Below are 13,471 nucleotides of genomic sequence, written 5' to 3' on the forward strand. Positions count from 1 at the left end.
AAAAAAACAGAAATGAGAAGACACCTAAACAAGACACAAACCCAGACTTCCAGATCACCAAAGGCAAATTCAGGAGGCAACAAGATAGAACAATATGAAAGGTCAATCACTTGGATGCCCTAAACTGGTATAAAGAGAAGTAAAAGATGGAAGAGGCTGTGGAAAAAATAAAATCAGAAATAATTTCTCAGATAACAACAGAGATGGTAACTGTAATGAAAGAATAACTCTAGAGCAAGCACAGATAAAGGAAGAGGAGCTGAGGAAAATGATGGAATCTATGAATACCCAGCATAGGAAAGAATTGGAAAACATGAAACACATCCAAGCAGATATCCAAGAAATTAAAAATTCCACTGAGTTTCTGCAGCAGAATAGTGAATGTGGGGACAGAATTTCAGGTATGGAAGATAGGACTGCAGTTACAAAATGTGAAAAGAAAGATTCTTAAAAATAGTAAGGGGCCATGAGAAATCAATCCAACAGGTACTAGATGATGCAAAAAAGAATAATTTAAGATGGGAGTCAATGAAGGAGTAGGAGATAGTGCAAAAGACATGAGTATTACATATAAACCTTTGCCCATTCCTCTCTGGTACTATCCCTATGCTTGGCTTCCTGGACACTATGAATTGAGCAGCTCAGGTTCACCACATTCCTCGTCCATGATATTTCTGCCTTGGAGCCAGCCAACAAAACCATAAGCCAACTAACCTCTCTTCTTTTAAGTTGTAGTTGCCAGGTATTGTGTCCAGAGACAGGAAAGTTGACTAATGCATACACATCTCTCAATCTGATTTAAATGCTCTAAAATAATATTCTTTAAACGTCCCCAGGAAATTCCTTGTACAGCCAATGTTGCAAATTGATTTACTTCAACACTTTTGTTAGAAAGATAAAGGCACTAAGGAAGATTATCAGAAACAAATAATCTAAGTGGTGGTGGTAGGAATAGAAGCCAAAGCTCCTGGCTTTTAGTCTGGCACTCATTTTACTGCATTGCATGTTAGTTTGACTGAATAATGCTGAATCCTGGCTTCACTTGACTCAACCTTAAGGCAATGAAGAAACCAAAATGTGGCCAGAATGAGCTTCACATGTACTCACATGTTCACCTTTTGACACCTATATAAACTCAGGCAGCTACTTTTGTTCCATTTGTAAAGTGCTGTTCATTGCTTGAGAAAGTCATTTAATGGCATTAATATATATTCTTGCTATCTAATCACAGTGTGGCTAACCTTATTTCACCCTTTTTTGTATCTTGTCAGGAAACCCAGAAAGGCTGTTACAAATCTTTTCTGATCCTTGAATTATCTGTCTCTAGCCTCAGCAAATTAAACCACTTGGAATTGATACTATTTTCTAACCTCTTCTCTGCTTGAAATCATCTCTGTATTTACCTATCTTCTAAGTTTTGCTTTTTTTAACCATTCCTTTTATTCTCTAGTGTACATTCTATCTGTCCTCCATTCTTCTTTCTCCACTCATCCCTTAGAGAAGAAATGCCTTTCTCTTGTCCTAAAAGCAATCCTTCCCTCAAAATTGCTGCCTCGCCCAGTGTGGTAGAACATGCCTGTAACTGCAGCATTCTGGGAGGCTGAGGCAGCGAGATTGCAATTTCGAGCCCAGCATAGACAACTTACTGACTTAGTGAAACCCTTCTTAAAATTAAAAAAAGGGGCATATTGTTCAGTTGGAAAGGCCCTGGGATTTGATCTGTACTCCATCTTTACTTAAAGTAATCCATTTACTTAAACTATTCTCTTACTTATACGTTTTAGTTTAATTGCCCAAATCAACAACCTTATTCATTGTCCTTGATATAAGATCTCTTCTCTCTCCTCTCTCCCTCCCCCCCCAAACACACACACACACACACACACACACACACACACACACACACTCCTCTAGGTCTGCTAGGCAAAACTCAGTACCACAGGTTGGAGGACCTTGCTACTCAGTGCACTCATGTACCAGTAATATTGCTGTGACTGGGATCTTATTACAATCATATCATCTCAGGGTTGACTTCAGGATGGCTGAATCAGAACCTGCACTTTAATAACATGCTTGGGTGATTCCTAAAGACATAAAACTTAAAAAGCAGTGTTCTAGGGCAATGATAGTGAATGTTTTAGAGCTGTCAATGAAACACACAGCCCACTGCAGCACATGTACCATAGGTTCTACACCATTGTTGCAGGGGTCTGACTTGTTCCTTTCCTCTAATCACTATTTTCTCTTTTGTGGTTTTTTTTTCCCTTCCCTATTTTTTTTTTTCTTTTTGGTTTTTTGAGATAGTATTGCTATGTATCCCAGGCTGGCCTCAAATTCACAATTCTCCTGCCTCAGCCACTTAAGCCCTAAGATTACAGACATATGCCACTGCTCTCAGCTCTCTCTATTCTTCATGGTCTAGTTCAAAACTCCTGCTAAGCATTCTAATCCAAAATCCCCCAAATCTATTCTGACCAGAAGATCCTTCTTCCATCTTTGTACTATGCCCCCATTTTCAAGGTGCTTTTGAATATATGCTAGGTTTTCAATAGACAATGCATCACATTCAAAGGATGTCTTTTAATCTCTTCTGAAAAACTGTTCTTTCTTCCCCACCTCAATTAATGAATACTCTTCCAGGTATTTTGGGTTATAATTTTTATGAACACAGATTCTTTCTTCTCCATAACTGATCTTTGTATAGCATATCATAAAATTTTTTTTTATTTACTTATTTTTGTGGTACCAGAGATCAAACTCAGGATCTTTCTTTCGCTTGCAAGTCAGGCACAGTGCCCACTGAGCTAAATCCTCATCCCTAGCATATAATTTTAAACAGTTCTATCTTTAAATGTCTTCTGCATTTCTATCACTTAACAAACATAAATAGATATGTAGAAATATAGAATAGATGATACAATTAAGATAGATATACATACACAGATATGTATAACATATAAATCTATAATCACTAATTATGCATCATGAGTCATGTAATTTTTCAAAGAGTTTTGCAAACGTAATTCCATTTAAACTTCCTTTGGACACCAAGGATGTAGTTCACTGGTACTGTGATTTCCCACTGTTATGGTTTGTATCAAAAAAAACTTCTCCAAAATGTTCCTCCTGTGTTCAGAGGTAGGGTTTTGGGCAGGTGATCAGATCATGAGAGTACTAACCTAATCAATGGATTAATTAATAATGAGCTCCTATAGGAATGCACTGTTAGAAGACAAAGCCCAGTTGAATATAATAAGTCACTAGAGGTGTGCCTTTGAAAGGTATACCCTGAAAGATACACCCTGTCCCTTGCCCATTCCTCATGGGCATGCTCTCTCTCTCTGTCTCTCCCCACCACACACCTCTCTTCTGGATCCCATAAGGTGAGCATCCTTCCTTCATCACATTCTTTCAAAAAGATTTTTCTGCTTTGGAGTCAGATGACCTATCACCTGGTAGTGCTGTGATGATACTCAGAAACCATATCAAGTGTACCAAGTATTTGTTCACAGCTCAGAAAAGCTGACCAGTATCATGTGAGGACCTAGGTTTGATCACAAACACACTCACACACACACACACACACACACACACACACACACACACGCAGAGGAACAAAAACCCCCTCATGATAAAATCTTTTTATACTTTGATCATTTTTTACCTGGCTCTTTGCAATTTTCCAACTGTTTTTAGATACCTATTTATTCTATACTTTTCTGTCCCAGGACCATGCAGAACTCTTATGATGAAAATTCTAACATTTATGAAATGATTTATAGTTTACAAGTAAAATGAGAATCTAAGTAAGTATATTTGTTCAATGCAAGTATCTGATTCCTTACATTTATTCTGTGCTGCTTTACCTAAAGCTCAACAAAAAAATTCATGTCTTCTTATTACCTACAGAATAATCCAACCTGTCTTTCCAGTTTTAACTCCTCCACATCCCATTCTACAATTACTTACCATCATCAGAATGTATCTGTGCTTTCCCTTTTGTTCACACTGTTCATACCACCTACAATACCCTTTTTCCCATCACGATTCAATGAAACTATACTTGTACCTCAAGGCACTGCTAAATAGTCTTGCCTCTATGAAGCTCTTTCCTGATCGGCTATGACAGCACTAATTAATGCATCCTTTTTCTCTTTTGACAAATCACTTAGAGCACAGTGAATAAGAGTATTGCATCTGGAACCCAAGTGCCTGAGTTTCAGGCTGCTCTGCCACCAGTGAATCTTGGGCTTCAGTTCCTATCTGTAAAATGGGAATAATAACAGTGCCTAGCTTATCAGTTTATGATGAAAAACCAAGTACCATAGCAGCAGATATATGGTAGTGATCAAACGGGTGATGTTTCTGAAGCTGTGACGCTTCACTTCAGAAGGAGAAATAAACACTAACCAGGTAAAAATAAATGTTGATCTATGTCTTCATTGATCATTAATTCAAAAGTTCTTTGAAGAGTAAAGAAGGAGCAGGATCTGGTTCATTCAATGCACTAGAGAAGCTGGGCATAGTAGTGCATACCTGTAGTCCCAGTACTCAGGAGGTTGAGGCAGGAGGATCACTTCAAGTATGAGGCCAGCCTGAGCTACACAGTGAGTTCAAAGCCAACCAGCACTATATAGCAAGACCCTATCTCAAAACAACAATAACAATAACAAAACAAAAATACTACAATAAAAAAATGCACGAGAGAACCAAGAGGAGCAAAAAGCATGACAAGAAAAGAAGCTGATATGTTTTCAGAACTGACATGTCCTACAGTAGAAACACAGCTAGTAAAGAGTGAGAAAAAAAACAAGGTGAAATTGCAGAGTAAAATTAAATATGCTATGAACCATGACAAAAAGACTTCATCAACTTTGAGTTATAAAGAGAAAGAAGTACTGAAACATTTAACAAGCAACAACCAGGTTGTATTTTTCTTTTTAAAAGAGTTCTCTGGCTGGGTGTGGGCCTGTGACCCCACTGGTCTGGGAGACTTAGGCAGGGGTATTGTAAGTTCAAGCCCTAGCTAGGCAACTTAGTAACTTAGTGAGACCCTGTCTCCAAACAAAAATAAAAAAGGAGGGCTGGGAGTATAGTTAAATTAAAAGGCCGTGGGTTCAATTCCCAGTGTGTGTGTGTGTGTGTGTGTGTGATATATATATAAAAAAAATATATATATATACATACATATATATCACTTTCTTCTAAAGGAAGAAGATAATAAAGAGAGAGGGAGAGGAGGAGCAAGGGAACTGTGATGTCTGATAAAGAGCTGGGGTTGTCCTTCATTGGTAGAATGCTTGCCTGGCATTAGCAAAGTTCTGAGTTTTATCCCATCACTGCACAAAAAAAGAAAAGAAAAGAAATGAAATGAAATAATTATGTTGACATCATCAGATGGACAGGGAAACAAACTGCAGGCAAGTTATACCTACAAAGATGTCAATAATAATAGAGCCAAGCCCACATATTCTTCCTACAATATGCTATTAGCATTTACTGTCAGTGGGTCTAGGTCACCTCCTAAATTGAATACACTGAGGTGGGTTGATGACTGTTGTACTAGTGATACGACGAGTCTGCTCAGGCTAAATCATAAAAGGCAACTCAACCTGCATGCTATGTTAGAAACTAGGTAGTGACACAGAAAAGCCATGCGAAAACATTCCAGTCATTTCCCCAGCAGAGGTACCAGATAATAACCAAAATCAACTCCTGTACATTTGAGTAAGAATTCAAATGATTTCAGCCTTCAGTCTTGATGCACTCCAGCTAACACAGAGTACAACAGAGTACTACTCTCTGCCAAATATAGAGCAAATTAAAAGTTCTCATTAAGTCACTAGATTTGGGGGTGATTTGTTGCACATCATTGGACACAGAATAGTAAATGTTAATATTAATATCATGCCTGGGCCAGGGATTTAGCTCAGCAGTTCGGTGGCCTGCCTTGCAAGTGCAAGGACCCGAGTTCAATCCCCAGTACAAAAAAAAAATTAATATCATGCCTGATAGTTGTTTATTGAATACCCTATTTCCCTATTTCCTTCTAAACTCCAACTTCCTTTGTAGCAGCAAAATACCTGGTTACAAAACCTTATTTCCCCAGATAGCTTATAGCTAACATTTGGCATAGAATCCATTTCTGGCTAATGAAATATAAATGTATATTTACTGGTTAGGGCTTCCAGGAAAGGTATTTTTTACTCAGTGAATATATATCTTTGCCTTTACTTTTCTCATCCTACTACCTAGAAATGAAAAATGTCTGACACCATCTTGTAACAATAAAGATAAAAAGGTCAGGCCTCAAGAGTGTGCAACCTGTGCAGTCACACAAGAGCTTGTGTTACAGTTTTGTGCTCTCCCATCACCATCTTGAAATTCTTAATGCTTGAACAAGGGGCCCCCATTTTTGTCTTGTTTTGTTTTGTCTGGTTTTGTTTCGTAGAAGGTACCATAAATCACATATCCAGTCCTGGTCCCATACAAACTGGAAATGGAAGCTAGAAGGATCCAGTGTCCTTGTAGATTCACTGGAGGAGAAGCTGCACCAGTCCCAGATTTCTGTCCTTGGTTCTTGTTATGTGAGAAAAATAGCCCCCTTTCTTCTTTTTTAAATTACTTCAGCAGAACTCAGTGTTAATGATACTCTTTAGCACTTATTTTTGCTCTCTTAGACATAAATGTTATTGATGTTCCCCTTGTTAGACTACAGTAATGTTCATAAGAACCAAGACATTTCTCCCTCAATCTTCAAATGGCTGACATTCTACGTGAGCACATGAAGTGTAGGTACAACTTGACAGACAGCATAACATCTCCCAGTGGGCTCAGGCACATACAGAATTATTTCATGCAATGCATTAATTATAACAATAGAGCTAATGCAGCCTTTGGGGTGAGTGGGTGAAAGAAATCAGTCAATAAACACTGAATAATAACTAACAGTCCCTTTAGCTTTGCCAACAGCTGAAACATATGGTCTGTTCCAACAGCTTTATTATGCCTCTTTAAAACCTGCTTAGGAAGTAAGATCTATGCATGCTTATTTATTTTCCAAACTTGAGGAAAATATTTGGACTTGCTTTATTTTGGGGGTTTTTTAATTCACGATTAAAAAAAAAAACAACTATGGAGACAGTATAAAGATCAGTGCTTGTCAGATACTAAAGGTGAAAAAGGATGAAAAGGCAGAGCACAGAGGACTTTTAGGGAAGTAAAACTATTCTATATATTATGATGGTGCATACACTGTCATTTTACATTTCCCAAAATCCATAAAATGTAAAAGAACAACAATGAACCCTAATATAAACAATCTATAGACTGGGTCATAATGACAGTCCAAGTAGGTCCATTGTTTATAATAAGCACACCATGTTGGATAGGGGAGGTAGTGTGTGTGGAGTGGCAGGGACCACACAGAACTCTATATTTCTTGCTCAATTTTGTTAAGAATCTAAAACTGCAATTAAAACATCTATTTTCAAAAACAATCTATTAAAAAGAAAAACATTAAAAGATATTTTCTACAAGCATTCATCATCCTTAAATATATTTATATTGTTAGATATGACTGTAGTATTATTTTATTTCTTGACCATAATCAGATTACATTATAATTTTGGCAGTGGTTTAACTGATAATAAATTGGGCGAGGATTTAATTGCTTAGCCTTTAAGTCAGACACCTGGCTAAGTGAATTTGGAGCTGTGTGACACCTCTGAACCTTAGCTTCCATTTCTGTAAAAGTTATGGAGTTATTTTGCGAAGGAATAAATAAGAAACTATAAGGTGCTCTGTACATATTGTGAGATGAATAAATATTAGTACAAAGGATTTGTATTATTTATCACCACATGTAACACATTTTCTCTACGTTTGGGAACTACTTCTCTATTTCTCTTTGGGACCACACCTCTGCCACTCTGAGACAATGTGAATTTGTTTGGCTCTACCTCCACTTGAACACCTGTTAGCACACTGGAAATCAACCCATCACATTCTCCAGACTAAACCAATTTACTTTGGATTGGCAAGTGACCCAACTCAGGCCAAGGAGATAGAGTAAGACTTTCACTGTGTCTTCCAAGCCAGAGCTAGACATGCTTACAAGGCAGCCTTAAGGTTGAGAATATGTTAGGTCTGAAGCTGCAGTAGTCATTACAAGAAGAGAAGCAATCTAAGAGCAGTGACAGAGATGGGGAGTAGAGAAGAAAGCCTAGAGAGAAATGGGGCCCAAACGTTACCACCCAAGTCACTGTGTCCTATACTTGATCAAACGAGGCTTCTTTTTTATTTCAGCCAATATGGGTTGTTTTTTATCAAAAACAAGAAGAACCCTGACTTAGCTATTATTATATGTGAAAATTTTATTATAATACACATAGTGAAGAAATGATTGAGATATATTTTAATTAATCATAATTATACCAACCCATCAAGTATTTTTGCAATTTCTGTATTACCTTATAAAAAAAAAGAAATAAGAGGTAAACTTCTTCAATCTGAGAAGGAGCATATGTGAAAATTCTATAGTGAATTAAAAGGCGGGATACCTATCCTTACTAAGATGGGAAACAAAGCAAGAGTGTTGTATTAGAAACAGATACAGATTCCACATAATATGTATATATGGAAAAAACAAGAAGCCCCACAATCTACTTAATGTCTAAGTTGGATACTCACAAAAGCCACTGGTGTAAGTAATTCAGTCTGAATCTGAAGGACTGAGAATCAAGAGAGCTGATGATATTAATCCCAGTCCAAAAAGCAGTTCAGCTGAGATATCCTAGCTCAAGCATTAAAATGATATAAAAGGGATGAAATCCTCTTTCCTCTACCTTTTGTTTTATTTGAGCTCTCAACAGATTGAATGATGCCCACCCACGTGAGGAGGCATCATTTTAAGCACAATCTATTGTACTGAATTCACTGATTCAAATGCTAATCTCATCCAAAAAAAAAAAACAAACACGTCATAGTCACATTCAGAAATAATGCTTAATCTAGGCACCCAATGACCCAGTCAACTTGACACAAAAATTAATCATCACAGATTTCCACTCCCACCATTTTTATTCACTGTACCAGAGGTTCTAACATTATAAGGCAAGAGAAACAAATAAAGCAAACAGATTGGAAAAGAAGACAAAAATCTCTCTTTAATGACACAATCATCTATGTAAAAATCCTAAAGAATCTGCAAATAGCTATTACTACTAAAAGTGAGTTTAATTAGATAGCAATCTATAAAGGTAATGCAAAAAGCTACTTATAAGAATGGGGTATGGTATTGCGGTAGAGCATTTGGTAGGGCATTTGGCCTTAGCATGTGAAAGGACAAAGGTTCAATCTCCAGCACTTCAAAAAACAAGCAAAAACAATTATATTTCTATATGTTAGCAAATATTCAGAAATTAAAATTTACCATTTATAGAAGCATCAAAAGTATGAAAAGCTCAAAGATAACCAAAAATGTTCAAGACCTGTATTTTGAAAACTACAAAGCATTGCTAAAAAAATTTAAAAGTCCTAAGCAAACAGAAGATATGTCATTTTCCTGGGTCAGAAGACTAGCTATTGTTCAGATGTCACTTGTTTATAGATCCTTATATAGATTCAAGGCCTTCTAATAAAAATCTCAGCAGACTATTTTAAGGAAGTGGCAAGTTGACTGTAAAAGATATATGAAAGTGCAAAACAATCTAGAACAAAAAAACTGTGAAAAAAGACAGAGGACAGTGTGTGTGTGTGTGTGTGTGTGTGTGTGTGTGTGTGTGTGTGTGTGATTTCCTAAGAATTTCTAGGAACAGAATTTTGTGGACAAAAATCTACAGAAAAGCCAAAACATCATTAAAGTAAATCTGTGGCTCAAAAAGCCTTGTACATTTGAAATTGTTTAAAAGTAAATTAGAAGTTTTCATAAGATTAAGATATGTCTAAGTGACTCTGCCCTTTGGAAATGAAATGGGAAAAGTTGGAATTACTTGCTGGTGACACATGATGCATAGGAAAATAAATTAACTTAATAAATAAATTAATGTAATAGTAAGAGCAAATTATCTTATACAGAAGATAAATATTTAATATTTATAATTATGCTTTAATAGAGCAAAAATTAACATTACCAATTTTTAGAAATTTCAAAAATACAATGAACTGAGAATTTACAGGTACAAACTTTAGTACTGTAGCTGTCTTTAATAAACCAGTTAACTAAGCAGATAACTTTACTCTTCTAAGTGTCAGTCTTGATATTTTCAAGAGAATTATATTTAAGGGTTTTTTTGAGATTGTTATCACAGATTTAATTTATTAGGTTTTCAGTATTAACTACATTATGAGATAACTTTTATTCATTTTTTCCCTATAGAATACAACTCATCATAATTTATATATCCTCATTAGAAAATAGTACCATAAGATTACAGTATTGCATTTGTGTCAGAAGAATCAGACGCTTTAAAATAGTCTTCTCTTTCACTATGGAAGCACTTGCAAGAAGGTATTTTGCTTTACCACTGGTTATGGATATTTCTGATTTTTCTTCTTTCTTTAGTCCTCCACAATGTAGTCTTTAATACATTAAATACATAAAATACCACCATTACAGTAAGTCCCCAACTTAACAAACATTTGAGTTGTGAATTTTCACAGATATGAACAGACCTCATATTATGAACATTCACAGATACAAATAAATCTGAGTATAACATGTGTCTGCCAGACATTGTCACAGTTGTGCTGCTGTATGCTTAACTGCACAGTGTAATAATGTACAGTAGTACAGTGCTCATCAGTGCCCAGGATATTCAGAAGCAAGAGGAAAAGCAGTGGTGATAGCAATATGCATTGTGTATTTTTGTCAAAGGTATATAATACATTCTGTCTGACCAATGAATCCAACTTACAAACATTCTCCCAGAACGCAACTCATTTGTAAGTTGGACACTTACTGTATTTCTCTCTACTGAGAGATATCTAGAGTACTGGAGAATGCATGAGTAGACTAAAAAAAGATCAGTGACCTAAAAGAAATAACCATTTCAAACCAACCAGCTGCCCTTTCTCTAGCTATAGCTGAAAACCTGCCTAATTCAGTCTAATTCCTTACTTACTAGCAGAGTTATTGGGCTTATGATTATCTTAATCCAAAAGGAGCCCTGCTTACGTTCTTTTTAGTGCAAACAGCCAAAATTCAAAAGATGGCCAATACAAAAAAAATTTTACAAAGTCTTAAAAAGTGCTTTGTCTAGGGCTGGGGATTTAGCTTAGTGGTTCTGTTGCCTGCCTTGCAAGTGCAAGGACCCAAGTTCAACCATCCACCCACCAAAAAAAAAGTGCTTTGTCTTTTAAATGAGGTAACCTCACCTTCATCCAAGTGGGTCTCAGATGGAAGATCTTTCCATAAAGAACTTCAATACTAATGTACAGATAAGAGAGATGAAATCTCTCCTCTGAAGATCATACTTCTACATTTGTGACCTTAAGAGATTTTCTTTGCTCCTCTGTTATTTTAGAACATACCACTAGTTGGTCCAAATGACCTGTTAATCTTTACTAATGCATGTGAAGGCATTCTGAGTATAACATTTACATAATTAAAGAAAATTCCAGATGTAGTCTAATGTTATATAATGTTATATACCTCAGCCAAAAATTTAAAAGTCAGACCGTGTATTCCTTGAGACCATCAAGACCAGGACTCTAGCCAGAATCTGAACTCCCTTCTTCAAACACTTCAGACCTATAGACCCAAGTCTTTGCCCCAAGTCTAATTCCTTCGTCTTAAGTACAAATTATACCTCTAATAGCCACCTGACTTGCCAGCCTTGTTTGTGTATCCTAAATGTTGCCCTTTGGAAATGCTGACATTTGTCCTAACTCATCTGAGCTGAGCATCCACATCAGGATGAAACTCTATTAGTGCCACCCTTATGTTTGTTTCTTTGTTTTGAAGATACAGTCTTGCTATGAGGTGATTACAAAATATAGTGAATGTTTATTTTTTTAATTTATTACAGTAAAACCAACATTGGTATTAATTCCCCCTCACTTCAAACACACTTATCCTATAATTTTGGTACTTTCTGAAGTAGTATAATTGATAGCAACTCTGTCAAATAAAAACCTTATGATACACTCTCCTCTGCCTTATTCACTGGATCTAGCACAATATGACTTCTGGCTCTTTTCCAATCAAAATGACCATGAAAGGTAAATATTTTGAATTGCTTTAGGGCATCCAATTAGTTGCCCGAGCACAACTGAAGACACTCACAATAGAGGGTTTTCAGAATGACTTCAGAAAGAGGTAAGAACAATGGCATAAGCATGTTCAAAGCAAGGAAGAAGGTTCTATATGGGTGTTGGAGAGGGGAATTAATGGCAATACATCTTTTATTTGAACAATTTTTTAAAATTTAAACATTCACAAAAATTTATAATTATACCACATATGCTCCAGACTGGCCTCAAATTAGTTCTGTAGCCCAGGTTGGCCTTCTGTTGATCCTTCTGTCTCAGGCTCCCAGGCACAGTTCTTATCAAATCTTGTTATAGTTCTTTCTATTCTTTATCTCTCCTAATAGAACGTCAACTCATATTACATTCCCTTAAGTTTCCCTCTGAACCTTTCAGCTTTGAATTTCATATTTTTCTTTTGACTCTCATCTTACCTACACACTCTAAAGCCCTTCAGACTGTTGGAGAGAAAATGTGGATTGTGTTGATCTCAAATGGTCTCCTTCAATCTTTCACTTTGTAGCACTACTGAAACTGGAAATAAATAAGTTATTTATACTCCAAATTCTCAAACATGTTTGCTGCTTTCTGTTGATGTCTCTCAAATTTAGACATTTTTAAAATAGTGTGAAATATCTCATCTTCACTGTCACTGTAATCAAGTGATATCTAGTCTACCACAGTTAGGGGTGTCTCGGCAGAACAAACAAATGTTTTTAGCTTACATTCTGTCTTTGATGGCAGTAATGTGGAAAAATGTATAAAGTGACAACTTGTGAGGAAATAGGGAAAATGGTATCAAGAGTGAATATAAACAACTAAAATCACTAATAGTATCATGGTGCTCTCACCAGGTTTCTATGGAAGTGAATATTTGATATATCTAAGGTGCTGAAGTCTGCACTGATTACTACATTTTCAAAGGGGATTGATGATGTTTTAGTGTATTTGAAATTCCTAAAAATAATTTCATTTAAAAAGAATATGTACAAGTTAACAGCTGTTGAGTGCTATCTCACACTTTGGTAAAAACAAAGTCAGCTGCTGCCTGGCTGCTACGGTACTTTTATTTGACACTTTGAAATACTTGACTTGAAATGAACTAGTGAGCTGGCCAACTACAAGCAAGAGTGTGAAAAGCAGTGGTGCAAAGAACCTGGTTAAGAGTAGACATTTTCAGTTCAAATGATTTATGTTATAGTCTAACCCTATAAAAACAACA

Source organism: Fukomys damarensis, unplaced genomic scaffold (assembly GCF_012274545.1).
Source record: "Fukomys damarensis isolate Sample0158 unplaced genomic scaffold, DMR_v1.0_HiC HiC_scaffold_24, whole genome shotgun sequence".
NCBI classification, from domain to species: domain Eukaryota; kingdom Metazoa; phylum Chordata; class Mammalia; order Rodentia; family Bathyergidae; genus Fukomys; species Fukomys damarensis.